This window comes from Danio rerio, chromosome 13 (genome assembly GCF_049306965.1).
Source record: "Danio rerio strain Tuebingen ecotype United States chromosome 13, GRCz12tu, whole genome shotgun sequence".
Classification (NCBI taxonomy): Eukaryota; Metazoa; Chordata; class Actinopteri; order Cypriniformes; family Danionidae; genus Danio; species Danio rerio.
The window spans coordinates 30,749,523-30,769,976 of record NC_133188.1 but is presented as its reverse complement, the minus strand read 5'-3'; the positions used below and the strand labels follow the sequence as shown (position 1 = coordinate 30,769,976).

Sequence of the window (20,454 nt, the reverse complement as noted above, 5' to 3'; positions counted from 1 at the left end):
GCTGATTTTTCCACAACCTCCTTGGCTAGAGCTAAAAGTATGAAAGGAAGACTCTGATAATAATCACTCACAGGCGTCATGCAGCTGTGTGTCAAGATTGTTGAATATTGAGTTAACACTGAAGTACAGTAATAGCATAGCCTGTGTAATAATATGGATGTAGTAAATGTGATATCACTCATAGGTTTCCAAGGAGCGCAGATAAAGCTATAAGTGTAATCGGAAATGGGCAAAGAAGCGGGACGTGGGCGGAGCAAAATATGCATGGTTGTATTTTTTTCTTTTTTTTTGACATAAAACAAGTTGACTTGTTAGCATTTGGGTCACAGTAAGCATTATTCTTATAACAATTGGTCCCACTTTATATTAAGTGGTCTTAACTAATATGTACTTACATAGAAATTAATAGTTTGTTACAATGTACTTATTGTGTAAATACATGTATTTACTGTGTACTTATGCTTGATTAATTGCATGTATGTAGTTACATCTGTAGTTAACTTTTGTAATTACATTTGTAAATACACTGTTGACCATCCCTTACACCTTAACCTACCCTTAAACCTACCCATGCCACCAAATCTGTCAATAACCCAACCTCTATTCCAACTCAAAAGCACCACAAGTGTTCTCAAATACATTATAAACACAGTAAGTACATTGTATTTATTTTTTTGATGTAAGTACACAGTAGTTAGGGACACTTAATATATAGTGGGACCTAACAATTTTCCAGGAAAGTAATATGTGTTAGTAAATGCTAGGCTATTTTAGGGACCGAGCACCTACGGTGTGTATAGGCCCGATTGGAATTTCTTCATCTTCTTTGTCTCTCAAAGGAATCGCATTTTTGAGGGTCTAAACATGCTCAAAAACTCTTAAAGAAAGTGGAAAGTGGGTGTGGCAAAATGACTCTACAGTGCCACCTGTGCACTTTTGACGGAGTTGCCCCCGAGTTACATTTTGCGCACACATATGAAAGTTAGCACACACATCAAACATGCCAAAACCTACAACGAAATCTTAAACCCAACAGGAAGACAGATATTTTTAACTTTGTCTGCCAAAAAAGTTTTTGCCATTTCCAGCCGTTGTACTTTAACAAACTCCTCGTAGGGATTTTATTCGATCAACACGGAAATGGTCTTTTGTCATCTAAAGGCCTTGGCGATGGTAAGTTGTGAAGATGTAGAGTTTTCGTTGATGGGCGTGTCCATGGCGGCCTCACAAACTTTGATGTTTGCCACAAAATAGGAATTTGTTCTAACTCTTGTCTCATTGTCTGATCTGCCTAAAAGTCCACTTGTTGAATAAGAGTCTTGACTTGAACACCTTTATTTGCCAATATCTAGTTACAGTTATAGTGCCACCTATTGGCCACAGGAAATTACATGTTTTACAGTTTAACAAACTCCTCCTACAAATTTTATCAGATTGAATACAAGTTTTGTCAGTATAATCCAAAGGCCTTTGTGATGTGAATTTGTGAAGATCTACAGTTTTCGGCGAAGGGCGTGTCTGTGGCGGACTGACAAAATTCAGTGTATTGTCATGGAATACACTGTATACTTATAACTCAGCCACACAATGTCCGATCTGCCTGAAAATTCACAGGTTCAATGGGACTCCTCTCCTGAAGACATCTACATGCCAATATTGAGTCACAGTCATAGCAACACGCTGACAAAAGGAAGTTTTGCATAAATCTGTGAATTTCTCAGGATTTTTTATAATTATCAGCCTAAATTATTATTGTCTACTATTCTCTGTCATCCTAAAGCCACTGTGTGGCAGTGAGCCCGGGTGCGAGGTCCCTTTCATCGCTGCCTGCAGCTTTAATTATATTTAAAATCCTAGCAGATCCTTGTATGACCACAATTCAGATGACTGTTTTATAGTCTAGAGCTAGTCTGTTAACACAGTTAATAGCACATCATGCCATTTTATTTGATAATTGTAGGAAATAGTAGGAAACAAAAAAAATATATAGAGCATCATTAAACAAATACCACAGATATGCTAAATCCAGCAGCTATGAACTGAGGTTATGTAACAACAATCACCAAATACCTCTCACTTAAGTGGCCATGCCCTTAACTATGCAGAATTTTAAGCCTTTTTATAAATTAAACCGATGAGATCTTGAAAAAAGAAACCTTTACTGTGCGTTCACACTAAAAGTGGCGAGAGCGACATAGTAGCACTAAGTAGAAGTAATACATTTTCAACGGGAGATGGTGGCAATACGGTGTGGGCATTGAGCAGAGTTAAAATCAGGTCAACTTTATGGTAATGAGCTATGACGCGGTTCGGTGGCAAGCAATCGGAATGTAGATATTTAACGCTTGAGAGGAGGCCAGAGAACACAGTCATTGTGATCTTTGGTTGTTGTTCCCAAGGTTTTGATTATTGCGGTTGTTGGATTATCAATTATTTACAATGTTTTCTTACAGGGACATACATTAAAAAAGCAGAGCTACTGATGTGCATTAATGTTACATTTTTTTTTCTTTCAAAAAAAGCGGGAATCTCATGCAACAGTACAAAACCGTATTGCCGCATCAGAATATTTCAGACATATGGACACATATTGGATAAGTGAAGCAAAGCCACACCACAAGCTACAACTTGATCTTCCATTGTTATATGAATTTGATAAAGCGCACAACATTTTTACGCTAAAAAGCATGTTTTTATGCGGGAATGTATATGATTTGCTGATATGCTGCAATGACCACTTGAAATATGAGATCAATGTAGCAAATTTTGACACTCATTGTGGTGACTCAGAGTGTCAAAGTGTGTGAAGTGCTTCGGTATTGATGCACAGTTAAAGTTGTTATGAAGGGTAATATTAACTATACCAAAACCAAAGACTGTAAAAATGTTTTTCAACTGTAAGGTTTGGCAGTTTAGCATGGGAAGTCTATGGGGATTTACTCCATTTTGGAGCCAGCCTCAAGTGGCCAGTCGTTGAATTGCAGTTTCAATCACTTCCATAATAGCTTCCCAAGGGAGACTGGAGGTTGCCAATGAGTAATAGCGGTTCTGTAACTGTAAAATCAATAAGTCTTCTACTCGTCTCATAGACCTTCACACATGCAATAGTCATAAGTTGTTAGTTCTGCAGAAAATCATCACTTTAACTTCTGAAGTAATTCAGTTTTTTTATTCTGCAAAATAAAAAAGCGTATGGATTAAAATTGTTTTGTTTTGGTGATGGTTGAAAAAAAATGCTATATATATGTGCCAGAGCCAGTGTCTTCAGCCAGCTTTCAAGCTGCTTTCTCACACTATCTGACCCTCTCTAACTCTCTCGTTTCCCACCGTTCATTCCGATTCCAGCCCAGAAAATGTCATTGGTGGCGTTTGTCTGAGGACTAATCAAAAGTGTGGTTAAACAGTGGTTAAACATCTTACTGCTAAGTAGGAAAACACACGCTTGACCGGGAGAACTCTGGGAGCTTTCCCTCCATTCTCACTTGGCCTGCGGGTGGTGTGCTCATTAGAGACAGAAAGAGAGGAGAGGAAAAGTGAAAGAGAGCCAGAGAGATTGAGATTAGCTAATATTCCTCTCCCCGCTGTATTGTTATACAGTAGTGAATTGAACCGAAGAGATCTAAAATGGACTTGACGGTTCTCAGTTGCTCTATTTGTTTGCGAGTTGGATGAAGCCTGGAAATTTCATTTGAGTTCATTGGCCTCAATTGCTTGATACAATTAAATCCAAAACCTCTCTTCTAAAAGGCCACTTTATGGTTTGAGGAAATGCCCATTGATTGAACAGTAAATGCCTGTTCATATCAAGAACGGTAACCATAAATCCTAAAGTATACTGCGGTTTTTAAGAGTAGACTAGGGTAAACATACAATGTGCATGACGCATACATTTCTTCATCTTGACAGATTTTTGCCAAATGTATTGAATTAGGTTTGGGAATTATTTATTTGTTTGTTTGTTTGTTTGTTTGTTTTTAATACCAGTGCCAAATCCATCCTTTTAAAATGGTTCTGGTGCCTAAATAGTGCCTGAACTAACACTTAAGCACACATAGACATACACAAACACAATGGTGGAAGACATAAAACAGCTTTTTTATTGTAAATAAACCTTTACAATGAACAACACAAAAAAGTTTAAAATACTTAAACGGTAAGAAATATAATAAAAGCAACAACATTTTGACATAAATTTACAACAACACCTAAGACACCTAACCCGGCTTCAAATTTTAAACACTAAATAACAATCACAGTGATAATAATGGCAAAGTAAGTCATATTATTGGTTTGCCACAAGACACATGACCAAATTGGCCTTTTCTGGCAAAATACAACACTTTTTCTTACCTCATGCATGTCTAGTCTATTACACAATTGTTAAAAACAAACAAAGCAATACAACATATAGTACATTTTACAATAAGTATTACATATTGAGAGAATGGTTGTATGACTGAAAATGTACAATCTAAATTACTGTGTCAATAACTTGACACCAATGGCCAAAATGCACTTTCAGTTTAACATGGTAATTTTTTAGCGTTTATCTATTGTGCAGACCCCCTCATTTTTTGGGTTTTTTTTGTTTGTGATTTATTTATTTATCTTCTTTTTTCAGTAAAAAATTACTGATTTTGTGGTGGTTAATCACATAAATTCTGGAAAATGAGTGTTTTAAAAAAATAGATATAAATTCATTTATTCATTCATATATTTTCTTTCCAGCCTAGTCCCTTTATTAATCTGGGGTCACCACTGCGAAATTAACCCCCAACTTATCCAGCATATGTTTTAAGCAGCGGATGCCCTTTCAGTTGCAACCCATCATTGGGAAACACCCATACACTCTCATTCACACAGATACACTATGGACAATATAGCTTACCCAATTCACATATAGCACATGTCTTTGGACTGTGGGGGAAACCAGATATCTTATTTAACATATTAGATAGCCTACTTTGTTAGATATGCAATCGTTATGACAAAAATCATAAAAATAAAGCTACTTTATTTTGGTCTCTTGTCGAGACAAGATCTAAAACAGATCTAAAATGGTAGGGACTAAGCCATTGGAAGGTTGTAAAAAACTTATTTTTACACACAATCTTACTTTCTCTTTCTCAGATTTCACTCTTCTGGAGCATCTGACATCATGTACCTCACTCAGGACATGCATTTAGGCTTCCCTTACTATAACACACCTAAAACACGGATTACTGTAAAACTAGTCAATGCATTTTCCCCATGTCAATGGCAGGGAAAGTGTATGCATATATATATATATATATATATATATATATATATATATATATATATATATATATATATATATATATATATATATATATATAGCAAAAATAATGTCCTTCAATACAGTCACATCCAGCAGCCATCATCCTTGAACCGATGTCCATCATTGTCAGCTGCTTACTTTTCTGTCTGTTCCATTGCTCTGTTTGTTAGATGTTTTCTCCCACTTTCCTTTGGAGTCTGAAACATGTAAAGCACCAAACGATTTGCTTGCACTTGATTTGCACCACAGGATGTCTAATCGCATCTTTGCATTATTGACTTCACATGTAAGTCACTTGCACTCGACACGTCATCCACATCTGCGTACAGCATAGGCTGCAAATCATTCAATCAAGACGTTCCCAAGCACTATTTCCATTCCTTTTCTGGATGATATGGTTTTCATTTGAAACGTGTCCAGTCACAGTACTGGAACACCTAACGAAATGAAACACTTACTCGTGCTGCCCACTCATTAGGAAAAAAAATCAATGATGTCAACTCCTTTTCCAGGAATAGTACTGTGGCAGCAGCTGAGCCCGTGTGTCTGTTCTTCCTGAAGTCTCTGAGCACTTTTTAAGAGCACTGATCTGCTGTAATGCAGACGGACGGTAGGGCAGCCACACTTTTGGGACTGCCGGCACATCTGGAAACACTAAGCCTCCTGCTGCACTGCCTGGCCCAATAAAACTCACTCGCTTTTCTCACTTTCTAGCCGCACATTTTTATTTGCTCTGACCCTTTCTGTGGTGCTGATGACCGCACGGTGCTCTCCGACACGGTGACCTGGGAAAGTTCAGATGGATGCGGAGAGACAAAGAACGAGCAATAATTAAGAGATCAGTCACTCGTCTTCTCCAAAGAGCAACGCGGGCATAGGCTCAAAGATACGGACTGTATGAAATATCACAGATCTTCTGTCTCCCTCTAATTAAATGGACAATCTTATGTAGGTCTTCTCTAATGAGTCTTTACATATTTCATATCAACTTCTTTCTCATCTCTCATGCTTTAATATTTAAGCAATGGTGTGATTGATACATGTGCTGAAAATAGAATGTAGGCTTGGGAGCTTTTTCTAATGTGTGTGTGTTTGAGTGAGCGAGGGACTGTTTGTATCCATATTGATTGCCAGACAGAGGTCTGAAAACAGGCTAGGATAACATGGTAATGGTTTCACACTCTTCATGTCTGAGGTTCTTCGCCAGCTTACGTCAAGATCTCAGACAGTCTGATGACAGCTGACAGTTTAGATACTACATAAAAATAGGTTTAACGAGCAAGATGCATTAAAGTCTTTAAAAATTGAGAGAAAAGAGTACTAATTGTTTAAAGACTTTCTTGTTATTTTTTTATTTATTTTCACTTTCTATTAAAGTTTTTATTGCAGAGAGATACAGCTCACAGCATCAGTAGACATTTGTCATTTTTACCGCTTTTCAGTTCAAATTCCCCATTTAGGGATCAAAGAGGAAGCACGAATTTCTTCATGACAGCAACAGAACAACATATCCCTTTGCCTTATTTTACATCATCCTTATCAAAACTATATACAGAAGATTGAAAAAAAGGGGGAGGGGGAGGCAATATTAACAAAAAAAAAGTAAATCTTAGAATTCTATAGAAAAAAGACAACAGATTTAATGGGAGTATTGTACTCAATCCATTCAGACCACAAATCACCAAATGTATCTTTTTGGTTAATCACACTACATGTAATTTTCTCCATAATGAATATATTTTTCAAAACATCAGTCAAATCTTGCATTTGTGGTGGATTAGGTTTATACCAGCATCTAATAATGTCTTTTTTACCTGAACCAAGAATGACTCTATATATACAGTTGAAGTCAGAATTATTAGCCCCCGTTTATTTTTTCCCTGTTTTCTGTTTAACAGAGAGCAGATTTTCAGCACATTTCTAAGCATATTAGTTTTAATAACTCATTTGTAATAACTGATTTATTTTATCTTTACCATGATGACAGTACACAATATTTTACTATATATTCATCAAGACACTTCTATACAGCTTTAAGAGACATTTAAAGGCTTAACTAGGCTAGTTATTGTATAATGATGGTTTGTTCTCTAGACTGTTTTTGTCCTTAAAATGGTGTTAAAAAAATTAATAACTGCTTTTATTCTAGCCAAAATAAAACAAATAACATATTCTCCAGAAGAAAAATAGTATCAGATATACTGTGAAAGTTGTGAAATATTTAAAAAAGAAAAAGAAAAATCAAAGGGGGGCTAATAATTCTGACTTCAACTGCATGTTTGTTCTAAAGTAATATTTTGCGAGTTTCTTTCTTCTGTTGAACACAATAGAAGATATTTTGAGGAATTGTGACCTGTAACCATTGACTTACATAGTAGGAAAAACTACTATGGCTATAAGTTTCCAGTTATCAATAAAATGTAATATAAAATATTATAAAATGAGGAAAACTCAGGGGTTTAAGAAACGTAAAGCATAAGTAAATGATTCCTTTTTCGTTTCAGGGTGAACTGTCTCGTAAAGATGTTTTTAACACAGATAATGATAAATGTAAGCATCAAATCAGCATATTATAAGTTTCTTCAAATTATCCTAAAAATATCATAAATAATATAATAAAGAAACCTAAACAGGTTTGTAACAAATGGAGAATGAATTACAACTTCTATCTTTAAATTGAAGTGATTAATAGCAGAACTCTTTTTGTTGAACGCACTGTATTTAAATAGTGTTGGTGACTTAACAACAGCGTTGGACACGTTCCTTTAAAAAAGTAATTAGTTATAGTTGCAGTTACTTCTCACAAATAGTACCTGAGTTACATAATTCCAAAAGTAGCTAATTACCAGGGAAAGTAGCTGTTGCGCTACTTAAAAATATATAAATTTAAAACATTTTAAACTATTTCTACGTTATTTTAATATTGTTGTGGGACAAAGCGATAGAAGCATGTCCTCAGCTTCATATCTTAATATGATGTAGTTTAATTCTGAATGAGTAATAAGTGTTTTTGGTGGAGAAAAAATACGTTTTTTTTGCTTTGACATCATGGCTTCGTCTCTTCCTTTGGTAGCAGAGCTTACGTTATCACCTGTATAGCCACTAATTTTTAGGCGGCATGTAAACGTGCTTCATTATGTAGATTAGAATTACTTGTCACCTCAGAAAGACTTTTTTTTTTCTTTTTTCCTGAACATAAATTGCACAATACATAAACATTCCTGCCTTTCACCTCAACAAGGGTAAAGTAGTGCTTATATTTCCAGTTGGCAAACGCTACCTTTGAACTTGTTGGATTTGCCATCGTTTTGGCTCCTGCTTGTTGGTGTGTGCCACTGACTGCGTGTGCTAGTGTGAACACTCACCTTACTCTCTGCCTCAGGTTGACAAACGATGGAAATGCACTCTATCTATGCCAATCTGCACTTTCTCAGTTACACTCACATTCAACTACACTAATCATCATCGCTGGTTATGTGTTCTGCTCTGGCCCCGAACACACACACACACACACACACACACACACACACACACACACACATTTACACCCCAAAGAAAGAAAAGTGTTATGGCTGATAGAGACACTGCTCGCAAGAAAACCGCTTCAGTGTTCTCAAATATAGTAAAGCGCATATGTTATTGTCCGTAACTGTAATGGCTTTATACCGGGGAAGACAGCAATTCAATTGATTGCTCATTACTGAAAAAAGTAACGCCATCAGTATTGCCTTTTAAGTAATGGGAATAACGCAATAAATAAAAGCATTAAAACTGTTGCATATTATGTATTATAACCTGTAAACCTGTAAACCAGTAAATTCTTTACTCTAAAACCTCATATTCTGAGTTGAATTTATAAACCTATTTATAGTGCAGTATCTTTAATTCACTGTTGTATATTACATATAGTTCCATTTAACATGATAGTCAATACTCTGCATAGCCTACATTTCTCTCCAGGCTGAAAAGCCAAGGGATTCACAAATGGACAGTGAAGGAGGTAAATTATTTATATGCAGAGACTTATGAATTTTTAAATACCACTGTGATTATTTTCTCTGTGCCTGCAAGCTGAATTGTTGTGCTAATGTTATCTTGCAGAGTCTTTAGGTCCATGAAAAAAATGGTGAGCTGGTGAAGCTCTGCAGTTACTCGGGTGTAGCACACTGTTGCCATGGTTATGAAGGATGTCCAGGACAGGTAGTGTCAGGATAAAAGTGTGTAGATGAGCTTGTAGCCAAGTAGGACATATTCCTCTATCAATAACCTGATCTAAGCCTTGATGTCAAATATTAATGTTGGGATTGTGCTTATACTAACTATTCTTAATCAATTGTAAACAACTCTTAACTAGGGCTGAATGATTAATCACATAAAGATTGTGATTTTAATTTTTTATTATTTTGATTTTCAGAACAATCATTTGTGGGAGTCGCACGGGACTTATGATTGGCATGTATGTTCTATTTTTTCAGTAAAGGTGAAACCAAAAGCGCACACATCATTTAAATGATTGCATCGCATTTTATAGTTATAATTACGACAAGCATTTGATATGTTTTTTTCTTTCCTAGTGAGCACAGTGTTTTGCATGAAAATAAAAATTTTACATTGTCAGTATAACTAGCTTATATAACCTTGAATATAATGCAGGATGGAATTTGACAATGACAAAAGTCTCATTTTACCAGTGAAAAAAAATCTGATCTAATAACAATAATCTAACAGTCTGATAATGTTGTCAATGACAATCTTATGTCTCAAACATAATAATTCAACTTCAGAATTTTGAATAGTTGTATTCTAATGTCATCACTTTGCTGTGCATTAATGATCAGGACAAATTTAAAGTCTCGTCAAGTCCACCATTTAAAGTCAATAAAAAACTTATCATTTTAACCAACAGTAGATCTACACATAGGCTTATATTATTATTGTTGATTTATCATTTGTTTGAGATAACAACAATAAAAATAATAGCTTACTCATATAACCCTTTGTTTTAACATCTACAGAATCGTGAGAATATTATGATCTTTATTTCAAGCAAAAAGGGGATTCTTATTTTGAGATAATTGTGCCAGAATTGTACAGCCATACTCATAACCAAAATCTCAGCATTGTTATAAATAGTATCCAGATCTAGAATTGTATCCAGAAAAATCACTACATATTTAATTATTTCACCCATATTTTGACCCATTTTTGTCAACATAAATTATTTCCATATAAATCTGCTGTCAAATGAATAACTGATGAATCAAATGTATTTTAGACAGAAATATTTTAGATGTAAATATAAATAAACATGGGGCTGCATGGTGGTGCATTGGGAAGCACATTTGCTCACAGCAATAAAGTCGCTGGGTCAGTTGGCTTTTCTGTGTGGAGTTTGCATGTTCTCCCTGTGTTTGCGTGGGTTTCCTCCAGGAGCTCCAGTTTCCCCCACAAGTCCAAAAACCTGTGGTATAGGTGAATTGGGTAAGATAAATGTTCCATAGTGTATGGGTGTGTTTGGATGTTTCGCAGTGATGGGTTGCAGCTGGAATGGCATCCGCTGGTCAAAATTATTAGCCCCCTTAAGCTATGTATTTTTTCAAGTCTACAGAACAAACCATCGTTATACAATAATGTGCCTAGTTAACCTAATTAACCTAGTTAAGCCTTTAAATGTCACTTTAAGCTTTATAGAAGTGTCTTGAAAAATATCTAGTCTAATATTATGTACTGTCATCATGGCAAAGATAAAAAATCAGTTATTAGAAACAAGTTATTAAAACTATTATGTTTAGAAATGTGCTGAAAAAATCTCTGTTAAACAGAAATTGGGGGAAAAAATGAATGGGGGGGTAATAATTCTGACTTCAACTGTATATTATGTAAATGCAAATGCATTTATTTTGGATGCGACTAATCATTTGGCAATGCTGATTTATAAACATTGAAGCAAATAATTTACCTGCAATTAGTACTGGTGTGCATATACAGATCACTTGTAAATGTTTTCTTGATTTTTATTTATTTTCTAAATTTTTTGTAAAGTTGCCAAGTTGCTAAGACAATTTTGGATTTCTCTAGCAGGGATTTGAGAAAATATTTAGTAGGATGTGCCAATTTGTTATTAAGACTCCTTTAAAAAATGTGTCACCAAGCCCAACATTACTGTTTATTCTACTAATGAAATGACTGATTGCTACAATTACAGGTGAAGTACATTGTGGAGGCCTATGAGAGCCAAAAGGCTTTTTTAAGAGTTCCATGAGTTGGTTTAGCTGCTCTAAAAACATGCACAACTTTCTATTTCTGTTTAACAGCAAACTAGTCTCTCTTGCCAGCTCTCACAGCAGCCAACTGCAGCATTAACTTTCCTGCAGGTTATGATGGGTGCTACATACTTTTGATTATTAGAGCAATTATTGTAAGGGAGAAATATCGTTTTGCTTTCATGCATTTAATGTTTGGCCCGTTAGAGAAAATAAATTAATGAATTGAAGTTGCTTTGTCACTGTTTCAAAAATTCACACAGGGGTGTGAGTCAGTTAAAAGGTACAGTGTTTATGTTCTCTACAGGGGCTTCCATGCACCTGTGTGCTGATTTGCTTTAAATCTAAGTATTATATGTTTAAAAAAGCTCATTTCAAGTCTTGGTGCTGTCGCTGAGCTATTTTAAGCTGCTGTAATGGCTGCTCACTAATGGAGATATTAGCCGGTGGAATAGCAGCCTGCTCCATTCAGCTTGTGTTATGACAGGTTAGTCCTCTGCAATTATCCTTCTCACCTCACAGTGTGGCCACCCCACCTCCACAACACAGCTTACCTACAGTATTCAGTTCTTTTTCTTTAAAATCTGATTCAGATTTTAAAGAAAAAGGTTTATTCATACGTGCAGATCCTGTATTCACTTTATTTCTTTATACAGACAGTCTTTGGGAAAGCATGAAGGTAACATTGTTTTCTAAGTGGATGTGGAAGATGATTTAAAAGCTGTTTCTGTATTTTGAGCCGGTCACGCTGACCATGATGTAACCAAGTAAACTTTGAGCTCTACTGTTTTCACTCACATTGCTTCTTACGAGATATTGAAGTCAAATGAAGGCATGTGGTGGTGGGGTTAAAGGTACTTTAAGATTTTTAGATTTCATTTAGCAAATGGCTACCACTTCCCAACATATTTCAAAATAACTTCTTGTGTGTTGAACTGCAACTAGTTTAGTGTCTTATGACCACTTGACGTCCATTACAGATCTAATATACTGATATTTGATTTCTACCCCTACTGTTAATATTCGCGGACATAATTAGCATAATGTGATTTTTTAAATTTTTACTCCCTCTTCAACAAAACAATGTAATACTTCTCCCATCTGCAATATTATATTGATTTAGTCGTCCTAGTGGCTTTTGTTAAGTAGATAAATAGCACCTTGTTTTGATTTTAGGCTTTTTGCCTAACTCTTTACCTCTATATGGATGGTGTCTAGTTTGCTTGGTAGCTCGCCACATACAGTATGGCATTTTACTTGGAGTTCGAGTCTGACATATTCATTCAAATGAATGACTATTATAAAGGAATTGAATCAAATTGTCAAATTTAATTAACCTTTTTTCCATTGTATAACTTGTACATTCTGATTAAAGAGCAATGGATACATTTTATTATTCATTTATTCATACCCACCAAGAATGACATGTTGTTATTATTATTATGTGTATATGTCTGTTCAAACACGCACCAAAAACACTTTTGCTCCACTTTAAATTGCATCTGCAAAATCCATTTGGGAAACAGCATCTATTTATCACTATAGAGCATGTCTTACAGTCACGTACCGCTACATGAACTGACTATTGTGAGGATTGCAGTTGAGGGGTAACAGTGCCTGTATTGAAAATGAAAGGAATCATGCCATTTTTATATTTATTTCAAAATGTTTTCATGCCTAAATAAAATGAAAGCACAGGACAGACTCACATTTAAGAGCAAGGGTCGTTCCCTCGTGGTTCGGCGGTATGGTTTGCATATATGATAATATATTTATTGCCACCCTACATAGAAAGATTGAAAATATGGGAAAAATACGGGAAAATACTTTTACATGATGATAGCAGGATAGAATTGTAAAAATACAGGAGAATCCTGGGAAAAACATGACGCATATGGGTAAAACCAAACCAAAAAAAATCTACTTTTCTGCCGTTCAGTTCACAGACAAGCTCCTCAACTAGCAATTTTATATTTATTAGACATCTAATAGAGATCTAAACATAGACTTCAATAAAATAAGGCTAAATTGGGGCTGTCCGTAAACATTTGATAGACATCTAAGAATAGGCCAAAACTAGACTAGTCATCAAATAGACAAATTAGACAGACTTTATGTTTATAGTCATAATCTCCTGCCTAGTGTCTAGTTTTGTGCTATTCTAGAAGTCTATTAGATTTTCATTGACAGCCCAAATTTCACCTTGTTTTTAGTCAAGACGTCTATGCTTGGAACTTTATATTAGACATTTGTTAGACTTTAAACACAAAAAAATTCTTGCTTGCACAAAACGGAACAAAGCAATTTGAAAAATCTAAGTAAAACAACATGGTCACAGAGCAATTTTCTCTTAAGCTTTTGAAAACACTGTTGGTTGGTTTTATCTAGGTGATGTGTACAACAAACCCTGCCTTTTCATGGACGTGTACAAAAAGGATGTGTTTCTGAATTGGACAACAAAACAAACCCTAAGTTACATATTTCAGGTTGCAAAGATACAGTGTCCTCTAGTGGATTTGTCATTGAAACATGCAACAAAATGTACATGAAGCAATGTACTGTATTGAGACATGCATTTCAACTCAGCCTGTGCTGGAAACTCTGTACTAGGCTTACTGCTCAAAACACTGTATTTGACCACAGTTCATATTATTTCTGAATACAAATGTATCCAACAACTGCTTTCCCAGTAGCCACTTCATGGGAGGATGAGTGCAATGAGTCAATCAGTCAAAATGGTGATGATAACCTAGTGGTCATTTCCTGCTTTGAGACATGTTCAACTTTGGATTCCTCCATGTTGAGTTTGATGCTGACTATATCGGGCATCTTACCCTAGAGACAATTACACACTATTTGTGTAACGTGTGAAATTCGCCTCATAGGATTCCAGTTATTATTGATTTTTCAAGTCATTTTTCAGTGGTAATCATTCTTCAATACTAATTGTTTATTGTGTAATGCAAAGGTCAAAGATGTCTGTGTAATCCATTTGACCTGCATTTATTCATCTTGCCTGGTTTCAGATCATTCGAGTTTAGCTTTATTTTGAGCTCCATTGCTTTCTCTCATCTCATACGACCTTCTTTTTCAAGTGGAAAACTCTCTCCCTCATGCCGTACATTTCTCATATGTAATACACTGAGATCAACAAGTTGCACACAGCCTGATCAGAAGGACAGAAGAGACCCATTAGCGGGCGCTCATGAAAGAATGAGCTTCTGGTGCGGGTGTATTGTTTCACACAGGGCTGCATCTATAGTTTTGAGTGTTCTAGAAAAGTCATTACTAAAGAAATTTTTCACCTAAAATGATAGAGCCATAGAGAATCTCCTGTGGTGCTTAAAGGCCGTGACACGCTGGCAGACTTTGACTGACACATTCAAAGACCCATGTAAAATCCTAAAGCTGTCGCTGGCAGATGATTGTGCGAGGACGGAAATTCCTAGGCTTCCTCTCCCGCTCTCTGAACACTTTGCTCCCCATGCTGAACTGATTATTCCAACTCACTGGATCTCTTGTCCTCCATTTTGTAAAAATTAATATAGCTAGCTGGTTGGAGATGGTGAACTGTGGATCATCCAGAGCAGTTGGGTAAAAACTCACACTCTGAAACATACGTAAGCCCACATAAATTGCTTTAAGAAATCAGTTTGTGTTGAGGTCTGCAAATTAAAATGGATTTTACTTTTTAGTGTCATATTAAAGTTAGAAAAATTACAATAAAAAGATAATCCATATATTGTTTTTCTAATTCTTGCATGAGAGGGTTAGACATTTCTTTTATACACAAAAGAATCTGTAATTTTCTCAAATTTTTTTGAGTTTCTTAAAAGAACATGCTTTGAAGAATGCATATTGTTTGGACAACTATTAACGTAATCCTTGTGCATCTTTATGGACATTATTTTCAGTTTAGTTTAATTAAACCACACTAATTTGAACTAAACTGAACTTAAACTTTAAAAATAGACTGAAACAGTTTCAATTTCAATTTACTAGAACTTCTATGTTAAGCTGCTTTGACAGTCTACACCAGGGGTGTCCAAACTCGGTCTAGTACACCTAGAAAGAGCTTGATTAGCTAATTTAGGTATGTCTGATTGGGGTTTGAACTAAAATTAACAGGACACCGGCCCTCTAGGACCGAGTTTGGACATCCCTGGTCTACACTGTAAAAGCACTATAGAAATAAAGATGAATTTAATTGATTTTATTTCTTTTTAATTTGAGTTTCGTGGTCATTACTAACAGAATAAATTTAGGCAAAATGTGTAGTTTTGTCAAAATTTTAATATTTCAACTTGAGTTTCTTTCAGAACTTAGTATGAAAAAAGTACCTCTCATTGCCCTGAAGACAAATATATCCCAATTTAAACTGCAATTTTTCACCCAGTGCCGTGTAAAAAGTAACACACTCTTTGCTAACAATCAGGCTTTCATTTGGTTGATTTTAAAAGAAAATGTAATTTCTAAATGACTAATTGTATTTTTAAAATATGTAGTTGATTGTGCATGTTTCCACATTTAACCTGTGGATAATGAACATACAACATGTGTATTTTTTGTAAACAGATGAACAATAATGATATGATGCAGCAATGTAGCCAACAACAATCATCCAATCAATTCTTGATGCACAAAAGCAAAAGCATAAAAAATAAAAAAGCTTTCTTGCTCAACAAGCTCATTTAAATCAAATATCACAATGGGGAAGAAAAGGCAATAACAACTTCCATTTCATGAAGCCTTTCAAAGTGTTAACACTCCCAGAAGTTAGAATTACTACAGGTTATGCAGCCTTATTGTTATCTGATTACACAAGATTACGTGAGCTCCATTACTGGAAGGCTGTGATACAGACTATATGAGAATGCCTGGAGGGAAAGCAGCTCTGTTTGGCTAAATGAGAATTTGTTTAATCAGGACTTAAGCCTGCAATGCTCTACCTGCTCCACAAATTGTTTGTCTTCTTGTGCGATAGTCATCTGTAATGACTATAATCCTTTTCCAGACACACTTTGTGACTGGTAACACATTAGACAAGCAGAGCGCTCACATTTTGTCTTTTTAACACAAATATGCACTCAAATGTGAAACAGTCCCATAAGGATGAAGAGTTAAGCTCAAATGTCATTATCTAATCAGAAGCAATATTTATGTCTCGGCTGGAAGTGAAAATGTCATGCTATACACAAAGAAATCAACAGAGCAAATTGACACAATGCCTCAGAACAAATGTGCCAAATAGCTTTCCAATACTTTTTTGTTAAATAATGATCTGCAGGATATAACGAGGCTAACAAGCTCTTCTGTTTGTTTAACCTTCTTAATTAAAATGACTGTGGTTCTATTTTTTTGGTTTCATATATTTTAATTAAGAATGATTTGTATTTTGTAAGGATATGCTAAATATATCAAACAATGACAATTTTTTAATAATATTTATGATCAGTATTTTAATGATAATAATATTGTAACAATAATAATAATAATAAAATTGTATTTTAGATTATGTTATCCAATGCAGCATTGGTGAACATATAATACTTGAAACAAGCTTGAAAAAAGTTGATTTAATATAACCAAAAAATATTATTTTAGCCCTTCGCCGTGGCCATCGGCCTCACTGACGTGCACCTCTCAAAAAATGTAACTACACGTCGCAACAACGCGTAGCGCAATTGGTTGATTGGTCGGCTTGGTAGCGATGACAAGTCTGGGCGGGACCGAGAGCCGCGCGAATGGCGCGAGCGATTGTTTACAAGTGTGAAGTCCCGTGAATGAGCTCCGGATGGAAAGTTTTGTTTTGTGTTTACCTCATAGTTAAAGTTGTTGCACGTCCGCCGGTTCCTGCCTCAAAATGAGCGAGTTTGAGTCACTTGTACATCCCGGAAGTGTTCAGGAAAAGCAAACAAGCAGCGAAGAAACTCGACACAGAGGAACATTTACACCTCACTGCCAACTAGCGTTTCGGAAGTGTTAATGCAGACCAACAGAGACAGCGCGCAGAAGTATAAATGCACAGCCACGCACGTTACATGTGGGTTTCGCCGGTCACTTGACGCAGAAGTATAAATCAGGCTTACCAGTGAACAAGATTCAGCAAAGTGATTGAGAATGGGAGGTGTCTAAATAGTCAAAGTAAACAAGAGTCAGTCATGAGCTTCAGGTGTGTGTGTGTGTGTCTGTCTGTCTGTCTGTCTGTCTGTCTGTTTGTCTGACCGATTGTTAGCTGTGGCAGGAGTGATGAGTGCAAAGATTTATGGGAGTTGTAGTTTATATCAGTGGCACATGTATAGTTCTCCAGTGATCTGCACTGGCTAGATCACTAGTGATCATGAAAGTTAAGCATATGAAACTTGAAAAAAGCTTGAAAAAGTTTATTTAAAATGACCCCAAAAATATTATTTAAATAGTATATATGTATTGTTATTTTTTATTCATTTTTTTATAATTAATTAATTAATTAATTGTTGTTTGTAACAACAAATTGTAATGAAATTTATGGACAATATTTTAATGATAATAATATTGTAATAATATTTTATTTTATTTCATTTCATTTTCCTTAGGCTGAGTACTTTTATTCATCAGCGGGTCACCACAGCAGAATGAACCAATGAGCCACTTCCTGTACACTACGGCCAATTTAGTTTATTCAATCCACCTGTAGCACGTATCTTTGGACTGTAGTGGAAACCGGAGCACCCAGAGGAAACCCACACAAGCACAGGTTCGAACCAGCAGCCTTCTTGCTGTGAGGTGACAGTGCCAACCACTGAGTCACTGTGTCTGCCCTATTTTATTAATAATAAAATTATATTTTAGATTCTTTTATCCAATGCAGCTTTGGTAAGCATACGAAACTTGACAAAGTTGATTTTTAGGACTAAATATTTTAATAATAATTAGTGTGTTATTTTGTTTTTGTTTATTTGTTTATTTATGTTTACATCAGAAACTACTAAATAATAAATTAAAAAGACACTTTAAAGGTAGATCAATTCCAACTCTAACAGGCAGAATCCACCAGGTCAGTCAGACTGGACTCTCAGCGCACATTCAAATGAACCTGTCTAAACACTTGCCGTCTGTTTAGTCCAGCACTCTGGCATGTTGACTTGTGGTTTTGCGGGGGGGGTTACAGACCTGTTTAATGGAGTTGTATTTTAGGGGATTCAGTGAGCCGTGTCTCTCACGGACAGGATTACGTGTGCTGAAAAAGAGGAATTAATGGCTTTTGGCCGGCCTTGCTGCAGTTGCTCAAGTCCTCAGTACTGTAATCCAGTTTAGTGCTGCTTTCCTTCAGCACAAAGCATGTCACATACCGCCAGTGCACATTACAAATACAAACCATTTCAGGCTCTCAAGCTTGTATATTTGTGCACAGCTTTAAAAAAGAGTTATGCAATAAATGAGTTAATTGTTTTGCGCTGTAGTTAGGGGTATAGTTAAAACTAGCATTAACATATTTTCACAATGCATATCAATTGAGTGCTAAAGTAATGTAGAAATACTGTTTTTTTTATAATATATTGTACACAAAATTGAATTGAAATGTTTTAATATGTGAAATTTTACACATTAAAAAAAAAAAAAGTGTGGTGCGGTGGCGCTGTGGATAACGCTGTTGGCTCACAGTAAGAAGGTCGCTGATTCGAGCATCGGATGAGTCAGTTCTGTGTGGAGTTTGCATGTTCTCCACATGTTTGTGGGTTTTTTTTTTTTCGGGGTCTCAGGTTTCCCCTACAATCCTAAGACATTCAGTACAGGTGAGTTGGGTAAGCTAAATTGTCCGTAGTGTATGTTTGTGAATAAGTGTATGGGTGTTTTCCAGTGACGGGTTGCAGCTATAAGGGCCTCCGAAAATGTCATGAAAATGTTTTTATTGCAAGCCAGTGGAAATATGACTATATATACACACACACTAGGGTTGTAACGGTATGAATTTTTCACGGTATGATAATCGTCTAAAACAATACCACGGTTTGACGGTTTCACGGTATACGGTATACGGTATGTTACAAATGTTACAAAATAATAGAACAGTGAAGCAAATTTGACTTTTTCCAAATAATATATTTTTAGTTACTATAAGCAACACCACTTACAATGAACAAATAAAAATAAGAAAATAATAAATAATGTGTCAAAGTCCAAATAAAGTCCAAATAAACATGGTGCAAATCCTCAGTAAAAAATAGATATAAATATTTACTATACTATAAATAGTTAAATAACGAAACTAGATTCAATATGGAACATCCTTAGGTTTTATGTGCCAGCATGGATATGGTTGTCTATGGATTTGGATATGGTTGTCTGCAATGCAGACAAACAGCTGCATCTTCATTTGCGTCTTTTGAAAACAGCAAGAGCAGCAGTTCGTCTTTGCTGTGTCACTGTTTTGTCATGTTTCTGTGCTGCTGTGCATGCAAAAGTACTTAGTATGAGAATTATTTCATGCAAAACTTTTTTTTTTTTGCGTTTTATTTAGCCGCGCATAAATGTATGCCTATCTCTCATTCCGTGTTGTTCAAAAAGCTTAGTCCACAAACAAAAGCGAAACCTATGCTTATTGGTTGTGATATAGCGAGTTTGAACCAATCTGGGCATGGAGGAGGGACAATGCATCAATGTATCATGTCTGATTTGTCCGGAGACACAGTGACGAGCGTTTCTTTGTCAAATCAGCGTTGTCAAATGTTGATTACGTAACCGCACTGATTCCGGAGCCTCTGAAAGTCTGCGAATGTTATGTGATACAGCACTGGAAAGCTGAGCTTCTCTTCTTTATGCCAATCTTTGAATTGTATGAATCAGATCAGCGGATCAAAAGTTATTAAACATTTAATAGCAATACTTATTTTAAGCCGCGGGCGGCTGTCT

The 20,454-nt window shown here is 35.7% G+C and overlaps 1 protein-coding gene and 1 long non-coding RNA gene across 18 annotated transcripts in view; both read left to right on the top strand.

The window, feature by feature from the left end:
- kcnq5a (potassium voltage-gated channel, KQT-like subfamily, member 5a) overlaps positions 1-20,454 on the top strand; it is a 251,683-nt gene that overhangs the window by 81,450 nt on the left and 149,779 nt on the right. The gene's annotated exons all lie outside the window — the stretch shown is intronic.
- Positions 2,031-7,522, top strand: LOC141377192 (uncharacterized). The gene is made up of 3 exons (XR_012389320.1): positions 2,031-2,756; positions 2,926-4,073; positions 5,655-7,522. It is a non-coding gene; the product is annotated as an uncharacterized lncRNA (long non-coding RNA).